Here is a 10,989-nt window from a genome sequence, read left to right as displayed (position 1 = left end):
TGGTATGGTAGTAGACAATATCAAGATTTACTTAAAAGACAAGTTGATAGAAGAGAACAATTAATGTTATTTGGCCCCGTTTTACCATGCATAAGTATATATTATTTTGTGTTTTCATTTATAAATCAATTATCTATATTATTAGTTATTGTTTATGCAGTAATCATCGACAACTAGTTATTATATGCCCGAGGCAAAATATTGTAGTTATGCTTTGCTCTAAGCACAATCCCCTTAATGAAGTTATGTTGAACACTTTGTGTGGATAAGTGGTATTAGTTTTTATTCAAATTTGACCTTTAGTTTTGAATAGTTTATATGTGTGTTTAATTTTTACCGACATGTGTAGAGCGATGGAGGGATACAATACAATCAAACATAATTTTATTGGTAAAAGGCCAATGATCATTTTCCCAAAAGTAAATACCTTATGCTTTTTGATATTCTTTTATTTGTGTGTATTAATTAGTAACTATATGAACATTATTTGTAGTCCAAAAGACAACCCGATAATTGTTCTTGTGGATACTATGTTATGAAACATATGCATGATATTGTCACCAGAGGCATTACAAATGGATGAACCAAGCGTAAGGTATTAACTTAATCCATATACATGTAATTTATGTATATTTTTTAAGTTGTTGTTGTTGTTGTTAGCTTACCATAATTTAAATTTTGTTCAAATTATAGGAGTTTAGCGAGGATACATTATTCTTACAAGAAGAGATAGATTATATCCTATCAATTTGGGCTGATGTCTTCTTATCATCTTGTCATGAATTTCAACAACACTAGTTTTTCTTTTGTTATAAGCAGGATTTGTACATATAGAAGTTTTGACATTTTCATGTGCAAAACTCTAATTTATGATTATGTGTTGATGACAACAATGTAAATTTGGTTTTGCCACAATGTAAATTTGTAATTTTTTATAAAAAAGAATACCAATTTTGTTATCTGTTTTTGATTTGGTATTCTGTAACAATTTTTTAGTTTTTGTATGTGTACAAAATGATACAGACATGCTAGTAAAATGAGAATCAAAACAAATTTATGTAGCAATAAAATTGATTAAGCCACTCGGTTAAAGTAAAAAAAAAAGACATATAAATACAACTTATTATCTAAGTTATTGAATGAAACCGAAAGGTATGTTGCGCGTCGTACTTAGTTTTAAAAATAAAAATATGCTATTGCCAGGGATCGAAGCATTTTGACCTTTTGTATTTAAACATCGACTTTATGAGAATAGAGGAGTAAAGTTTCCACTTTTCATGTCACCATTTGTTACCTCGGCATTGTAAATAAGGTGAAATCTAACCACTCGATTAAATATAATTTAAAAATTATAATTTGAAATAAGTTAAAAAAAATTAATCTTGGAGTAAGTTGAATCCATATATATATATATATATATATATATATATATATATATATATATATATATATATATATATATATATATATATATATATATATATATATATATATATATATATATATATAATATATATATATATATATGCGTGTGTTATATTATAAAGCTAGACATTTAAATAAAATCATGATTTTCTTTTCAAAGAAATGAGAGAATTTTTTTAATAAATAATTTTCAATATTATCAATCAAATTTATATAAATAAAATTTTCATGAATGAAATATCAATTGTTAATTTTACAAAAAATAATATTTACATAGTAAAATTCTCACTCTTTAAAACAATCCCCTTTTAAAAGCATTTTTAAAATTAGATATTCATGTGAATCAGAAAGTAAGAATATTTGAGATTTTGATAAGAAATGTGGTTTAACATAACTTATTATCACAAAACTGACTTGTGAGGTGAAGATTGTTTCTACTTATAAGCACATGTTCAAGCTATATATTAATTGATGTGAAACTCTTAACGTACATACTCACGTCTAGGAATGAATATTTGGAGTGTAGAAATAAATGGTAGATGGTCCAATAGCAAAAATTTGATAGTAGGTGATCCACTCGATCTTAAAAGAAGCTCTTTATACCATGTTAATAAATGTGATTTAACTTAACTCATCCTTATAATTCTGTTTTGTAGGGTTGAGTTAATCCTAAATATATTTTTTTAAATTTTTTTAATGTGAATAATTGTGAATAAATAATATATTTTAGAAATAATGAAAATAATTTCTTAGACACTTCCATTATTATAAAAAAAATACATATATTTTTAAATGTTGGGTTGAAGTGTGAGTCCATATTATCTATTAATAAGTGAAATGTTGGATTTATAAGAGAAATGATTCAGAAATGAGATGCAGAGTTCCCTTCTTTTAAGGTCCTGAATTTGAATCCATTGTTGCTCTCGTGTTCCTTGGACTCCCCAACAAGTCATATCACAACCTGATTAAGGTTTATGGAGGAGCGGGAGTCGCATCATGTTATAAGAGATGGGATCTCACACTTTTATGGAAGAATGATGCGTTCAAACTTGAGTGGTTAAGTCTCACGTTATCCCTCACATACCTATGAATGAGTATAGTGTTGTATTTATAAGAGAGGTGACCCATATACCCAATTTTTTTAAGGTTTTGGACGATAATGTTATGTTTCTCTTTCTTATGGTCTTGGAGAATTAGAATCGTTGTTACTCCCGCCTTTCTTGGTCTCTCTAACATAAAATGGGGTCAAGATATTCCAAATTTTCTATGCACTTTCCAACTCTTGAATGTTTAGATAATCTTATAACTTTTATCACTATAATTTAAGTTAATGAATGCACTACGACTTCGATGTACTTTTCAATATATTTATAAAACACCCTTAATCTCTCATTTGAGAGAATTTTTTTGGATCAATGTTTATTTATTTTAGACTCTTTTTTTATTACCAAAACCAATAAAAAATATTCTCTAAACTATTTTTTTAAAAGTATTTTTAATAGTCCGGTGCGAAAGCTTTTCGGTAAACCCAATTCCCCCATTAAAAATAGAGACGTTATTCTTCACATCTTTAATGGTGAATAGTCATTCTCCTAAAAATATCATTGACATAATCAAGAAGTTGACTTCTGGACGTTCTTGATACACACCAAAACACTTCGTAAGTGAGACACCTCCCTTTTATCAAAGGATTGATGGAAACGTGCGTTTGAAAGTTAACTTTCAGACTAGCGCTTGGACACATTTTGAGCTCAAGATAATGTGTTAATTTCTCCTCCAGAAAAGTAAGTTTGTTATAAATTTGAAATATTTTAATAAAGTTTATATTTTAAGTCATTTATACAAAGTATACATAATTGTTAAAATAGTGAGGTGTCTGAGGGGCCTCCTAGAAAAACATCAGGAACGATAACAACAAGTTCAATAGATTGAAATTCTGGAGCAGCAACATAGGACACATGTCTCTGGAAAGATAATGTCAGAGACACATGAACTCGAGAACACAATGCTTCTGCATCAAACGAAGTGACGCCAACGGATGGACACAAGAGTCTAGCTTTTCCCCTTACAACACAAGCATGATGGGATGAACGAGTCTACCATGTTTTAGTCTTTCTTAATTGTGAGACATTTTATCTTTAATTAAATCCAAAAAATTATATAATAATCAAAGAAGTCAAACTCATGAGATAAAATATAAAAAATCAAACAAACTATGTATATAAAAAAATTGTGAAACTTAACTTTTGTACTAGAAGAAACCAAAGAACATATGATTAGTTGTATTTTTGGTACGTCCGAAATTTAATTTTCAAATTTTAGATAAATTATTGATTTTTTTTAATACGGTGGGTGAGCAACACCAAAAATGTGAAAAACAATCCACTAAAAGTATTGGGTGCCCATACTAAGTATCTGTGAGGCAATTTGATAGACTAGACACATTTTAATAATATAATTGTGATATATTAATGATTAGATAGGAAGAAAGAAATAATCTTTTTAAACAATTTTAATTGTTATATATCAATGATAAGATAGGAAGAAAGAAAGAAAAAATTGATATGTTAATGAATCTTATGAAATTAGAGGATTACAAATATTATCTCTAAACTAAAAAGATTATATTCATTTGTTTCCAAATCAATTGACATAATTGACCAATTTATATAAATTAAAAAATTATATCAATAAAAGAGAGGATAATATCTTTACTATCATACCATAATCAAGCTTTAATATATTCATATTTATGTAAAGAATTAAAATAATATTAATTAAAGGATGTAAGTGAAAGAAAAAATTAATTATAATAATTTATTGAAAATTAAAATAAATCTGTTGGGATAAATATTTTTATAAAATGTTAGTTACATTATGAAAGACTGAATACTTTTTTCATAAATTAAAGAGTTTAATAAAAAAAATAGTACAAGTTTTAAAAAATATACATCGAATCTTAACTTTCTAACACTTTAAATAAAAGTAAACTAGTAACGCCTCAAAACATTGTCACCATAAAGAAAATATGGAAAGAAAATAAACAATGGAAAATAAAAATGAATGATATTTATTTATGATCAGTTCCTGATATGGAGTGATTCCCTAAAAAGACCTGCTGCACATGACATGAACATATTCTTTATTTTATTTTTGCTTTCTTCTTTTCTGAATATTTAACGTAAAAAGAACATGTTCTCTTTCACGTGTGAGGAAGGTAAAGTAAAGGGGTGAGTTCCTTATTATTCGTTGCATGTATCTTCTGTTTAACGTTATTTGCGAATCATGTTTAGCCTCAAGTTGAAATTGTTTGTCACATGATATAGGAAGCTCATGTTTCAGCCAGACTTAATAATATTTGGTTTCACGTTTGAGATGATGTTGTTGTCCTCCTCTTCTAGTTGCTAAACGTTACATGCAGTAATGCATGGCAGAGCAGTGTTATTTTGTTATATATGGTACCGACATAGTGGAGCTGAAATAATTCCAAATTACTACTTTGTTGGTATTTGTCACATGCACATTGACTTACCTCGTCTTGTGATTATATATACATAATACAGAAGAAGTTACAAGTGATTCCAAAGACTACTTTTTAACTGCATCACAAGATTGAAAACAATGCTGTCAAATGTCTGGTTATTGGAGCAGAAAAGACAGGCATCTGTTTGGAATTTGGATTGTAGTTAGTTAGGTTTAACTTGAATTTTATGGTTTGAGTAGTAGTAATAGTTATATGAAGATGATAAACTTGTATCAACTAATGTCACAAAGTTGAAAAAATGTTAAAACAATTTATGGAATTTGAATGTACCCATAAAAACTTTTAATGGCATCAAAATCAACCATCAACTCTTAGATATACATATATTTATTTCAATCAAAAACTCCATCAACTTTTTTAATGTTTGACCTCTAATAAACTATTTAAATTTGTATCGTGCATTATAAATATATTTAGAGATTAATTGTTATGCACTATCAGTATAAAAAAATTTACACCGTCAATACATCACAATCATACGTTTGTGTTATTTTATATGTGATTATAATAAAAATCAAACTTTTCTAACATATCAATGGTTGTATTAACTGACAGTATAAAATATATTTAAACTGTCAGTACATTTCAATTAAATTCATATATTTGATATTTGAGAAAGCATGAAGTAAATTAAAGCATGTGAAGTAGAAAAATATACAAATAAATAAATGAGACGGGTAGAAACACAAAATATCATTTATATTAAAAGACATTGGATAAACAAAACAAATCTTTAAGAGTATGAAAACAAAGAAAAGAAAAATAAATAAACAAAGAAAAATATTAAAAACAAATATCTTTTGGTGATTCTAAAAAGAGAGAAAGAAGACTAAATATTTTTTTTTTCTATATTTTCACTTTAGAGTCTATTTTAATTTTTCAATTTTAAAAATGATAACTTTCATTCCTTATATATTCAAACAACGTTAAGTTCTTTATGTCAAATTGTCTCAAACAACGTCTTTGTGTATTTTTGGTAGCTGAGTTGACATTCACTCTTCATCATCTTCATTTCAATCTTTGTTTTTTTATAAAAATCTTCAAATTCAAATGACTAACATTATCAATTGGAAGAATTTTTGGAAGATAATATTATTTTTCTTGTTTTCATTATATTAGTTTTAAGGATGTTTTAATTTTGTATTAGGACAAAGTTATGTATTAGCGGGTCTTGATTAGGTTGTATGAGTTGGTATCAATTGGTATTAATTAGTATCACTTTTAAAGTCATATAAGTTGGTATTGTAACACCCTAAACCCACAATATTTTTTTTATTTCATTATAAAAATATTGTAGAATATAAGAATATAAGATAAGGGTGTCACACTAAAAAAATACTCAACTTTTTTACTTCGATATAGAAATTAAAATCCAAAACATGACAATAAGGTACGGTAATTCGGTTTAAGACAAAGTAGAGAACATATCAAAACAATCTCAGCCCCGATGTTACAATATCAAATCAATTATTCCAAAATAAACTAATAGCCGACTTAAAGTCTGGAGAAGTATAAATCAAGCAAGAAGTCGACGTGGTCATCTACACCATCATCCATAAACAACCAACAACAATCCCCCTTGTATCCCAACCTTAGAACCATCTACACAGGGGTTCATATAGAAAAGCATAGAAACAAAAAGGGTGAAAATACATTCTATAAATTAACAATGGTATACATATATATTAAGGATCGTACATATAAGAGATGCATCATTCTCGTGCCATTTTATATGGTCACTACTGTTCACATTATACTTAAAACATCACATAATCCTTCATCATAAACATACGATATTATTTGGCATTTCACAATAATCAAATAACTTCAATTCATATTTCACATCATACATATAACATGATATAACATTTTACAATAAGCATATAACTTCAACTCACATTATATATATATATATATATATATATATATATATATATATATATATATATATATATATATATATATATATATATATATATATATATATATATATATATTGTTCTTGCTAAAAATACTAAAAGGTTGACTTCCTTGATGATAGTCAGGGAGAGCCTCAAATGATTGGTTAAATGTGTCTGTGGTTGGTATCGGGCAGTCCCCCTTTTTTCTTTTTTCTTTCTGTCATTTATATAGGCTCATTCCTTGCCTCCAATAATCATGTAAAGTCATTTCCTCTTCCTTTAGGCATTCAAAGCCTAAAAACTATTACCGCTTTACCATTCAATTTCTCTTCTTAATGACTGGTAAAATTCATTTCATTATGGTGTCGTTATGACCTTTCACTTTTCGAAACCGTTTCTAGATGACGGTCATTCGACCATTATCCCGGCTTATCTGGGTTCAATACCCAATGAGGCGAGACTCACCGCCCCAACCCATCATGACCTTTAACTCGACACTTATAATGACTTGCAGGACAGGCTATATCTCGGATCTCTTAGACAAATTCATGTTCTAGCTTTGGCTAATATCCGACTTCCACAAAAACCATTCCTACTTCATCACCGACTTCTTATGATTTCACATATCGACTGATAAACATAAATTTCTAAGATGTACATAAGCCTCCCGAGCATGAAACTTGAAAGAGAGAAATATTTGGACAAAAAGAAGCCCAAAATAGTTTCTGTACATCATAGGGTCGAGGTACAACTCGAACCTAATATATTTATTGGAAAAAATAGGTAAAAACTGTTATATTTTATTCGTCAGCCTTATGCATGTTTATATAGTGAGGATACAATTATTACAATTGATTTTCTCCTTACTAGAGAATAAAGAAAAATAAAGGTAGTATTAAAGGCAATAATAAAATAAAAAATAATATATTTCCCAACACCCCCCTCAAGTTGGTGCATAGATATCTATCATACCCAACTTGTCTATCAAATACTCAAAAGTAGGTCTTGTCAAACGTTTGGTCAGGATATCCGTAGTTTGTTGACTTGAAGTCACGAAGGGTAGACATATGATTCCCGCATCTAACTTCTTCTTTATGAAGTGTCGATCAATCTAGGTATGCTTGGTTCTGTCATGTTGAACTGGATTATGAGCTATGCTAATAGCAACTTTATTGTCAGAGTACAATTTCAATGGAAGCTCAGTTTTCATCTTAAGTTCTTCTAGGACTCTAAGGATCCATAATCCTCACAAATACCTTGAGACATAGCTCTAAACTTGGCCTCTGCACTACTCCTTGCTATAACTCCTTGTTTATTGCTCCTCCATGCCACAAGTTTACCCCAAACATAGGTACAATATCCAGAGGTTGATCTCCCTATCTGTGACTGAACCTGCACAATCGGCATCAGTGAAGATATACACATTTCTTTCACTAGTCTTTTTAAATAATAATCATTTTCCAGGATTTCCCTTCAAATATCTCAGTATCCAATAGACTGCCTCAAGATGTTCCTTGAAAGGAGAATGCATAACCTGACTCACTACACTAATTGAGAAAGCAATATCAGGTCGGGTGTGTGACAAATAAATTAGTTTCCCAACCAATCTCTGATATCTCCTAGTATCAACAGAAACATTACCTTCTCCCCTAAGTTTAGCATTAGGATCCATATGGGTATCTGCAGGACGACATCCACTCATTCCCGTTTCTTTCAACAAGTCTATAATGTATTTATGTTGTGAAACCACAATACCACTTTTTGACCGAGCAACCTCCATACCTAGAAAATATCTCATGAATCCCAGGTCCTTGATTTCAAAGTCTACTGCCAATTTCTCTTTTACTCTTGCCATTTCCACTGTATCGTCTTCAGTAAGTAAGGACAATATCATCAACATAAACAATCAGGACAACAACTTTTCCATCGTGGGAGAATTTTGTGAACAAGGTGTGATCAGCCTGTCCTTGGATGTACCCTTGTTTCTTCATGGACTGAGTGAATTTTTCAAACCAAGCTCTAGGGGACTACTTTAATCCATAAAAAGACTTATTTAGTTTGCACACATTTGATCCAAATTTATCTTCAAAGCCAGGAGGAATGTCCATATATACTTCTTCTTCTAGATCGCCATTAAGAAATACATTCTTAATATCTAAATGATGCAAAGGCCAATCCATGTTAGCAGCAAGACACAACAAAATTCTGACAATGTTCAATTTTGCAACAGGAGCAAATGTCTCTGAGTAATCTATACCATAGGTATGAGTAAATCCTTTATCCATCAAGCGAGCCTTGTACCTTTCAATTGATCCATCTAAATTATACTTCACAGTAAACACCCATTTGCATCCAACTGTCTTCTTGCCATCTGGTAGTGACGTAACAATCCAAGTTTTGTTCTTTTCAAGAGCTTTCATCTCCTCAAGTACAGCTTCCCTCCACTTTGGAATTTCTAGAGAAACCTGTACACTTTTTGGAATTTCTACACTAGACAATTTTGAAGTGAAGGCAGACATAGATGAAGACAAATTTGAATATGATATAAAATTTGACATGGGATGTTTAGTGCAAGATCTGACAGGTTTTCTAATGGTAACAGGATCATCTATATCAGGATACAAAATACGACTCTCAGAAACAGAGATAGACTTACCTTTTCTTATGTTAGGAAATTGATCATTCCCCGGTTCAGATTCTTGGCAATGTTGAGATGTGGACTAGTCCTTTCCTTTATGGCGCTTTTTCACAAAAACCCTTCCTTTCCAAGTCTTGTTTCCTAATTCAATTTTTTTGTTGAAATGACTCATAATTTTGTTGCATTTGAATTAGATCATCATTATCATCGTTTTCAGGATTCTCATTATTTTCTACAAGAGAAAATGTAGGCTCATATTCACAAGGTTCCTTACTCATAACAGGAGTAGGATCAGATGAAGAGTCATGGCCATTTTCTGTTGGTGCAGGTGTAAAAGTCTCAGAATTTTGTGATACTGGCAAAGATAAGTTATTTAAAAAACTCATGTCCTCAATTTTAAACGAGTCTTCATTTATCTCCCCCCTTGAAGATGAGTGTCATGAAAGAAAGGTTTATTTTCAAAGAATGTAACATCCATAGTGACAAACATTTTCCTATTTTTTGGATCAAAACATTTATATCCTTTTTGGGTTGGGGAGTATCCAACAAAGACACATTTTATAGCACGTGGCTCAAGTTTTCCAACATTTTTATGTTCATGAACAAAGGCTATGCAACCAAAGATTTTTAAAGTCAAATCAGTTAAAACACGGGTACTAGGAAAACATTCTTTGAAGACATTAATAGGAGTTTGAAAATTGAGAATTTTGGAGGGCATTCTGTTAATTAAATACGCAGTTGTTAAAACAACTTCGCCCCATAAATAATTTGGTACTTTATTTGAAAAAGGTAGAGCTCTAGCAACCTCTAGTAAATGTCTATTTTTTCCTTTCGACCATTCCATTTTGTTGAGGAGTATTAGGACATGAACTTTGATGTACAATCCCATTTTTTAGAAAAAAATCACCCAGGATAGTGTTAAAATATTCTTTGCCATTATCACTTCTAAAGACTTGGATATTTGTTTAAAATTGGTTCTGCATCATTGAAAAAAAATTCTTTACAGCCTGACAAACATCTGATTTTCCCTTTAACAAGTATACCCAACATACTCTTGTATGGTCATCTATAAATGTGATAAACCATTTTTTGAGAGAGAGTGTACTTGTACGGTTAGGGCCCCAAACATCACTGTGAATAATGGAAAAAGGTTTTGATGGTTTATAAGGCTGTATTGAAAACTGGGAACGATGATGCTTTACAAACTCACATGCTTCACATTTAAACGAAGAAAAGTTTTTATTGTGAAATAATTTAGGAAACAAGTGTTTTAAGTAACGAAAACTAGGATGACCTAATCTTAAATGTCATACCATAATATTGTCATCTTTATTATTCAAAATAGAAAAAGACTCAAAGTAGGAACTTATTGTTTTTGAAGGTAGTTGTGATACAGATCTAATGTCAAGGTAGTAGAGTCCTCCACTCTCCTTAGCACCGCCAATCATCTTCCCCGAGTTCAAATCCTGAAAGAGACGATG

At 30.0% G+C, this 10,989-nt stretch overlaps 1 pseudogene; it reads right to left on the bottom strand.

Annotated features, from left to right (window-relative positions):
- Positions 1 to 6,518: 6,518 nt before the first annotated feature.
- LOC127129879 (uncharacterized) lies at positions 6,519 to 9,389 on the bottom strand (annotated as a pseudogene).
- Between the last annotated feature and the right edge of the window lie 1,600 nt (positions 9,390 to 10,989).

This window comes from Lathyrus oleraceus, chromosome 3 (genome assembly GCF_024323335.1).
Source record: "Lathyrus oleraceus cultivar Zhongwan6 chromosome 3, CAAS_Psat_ZW6_1.0, whole genome shotgun sequence".
Taxonomy (NCBI): domain Eukaryota; kingdom Viridiplantae; phylum Streptophyta; class Magnoliopsida; order Fabales; family Fabaceae; genus Lathyrus; species Lathyrus oleraceus.
Note: the sequence above shows the minus strand (reverse complement) of the source record. Positions and strands in the feature narration are given on the sequence as shown.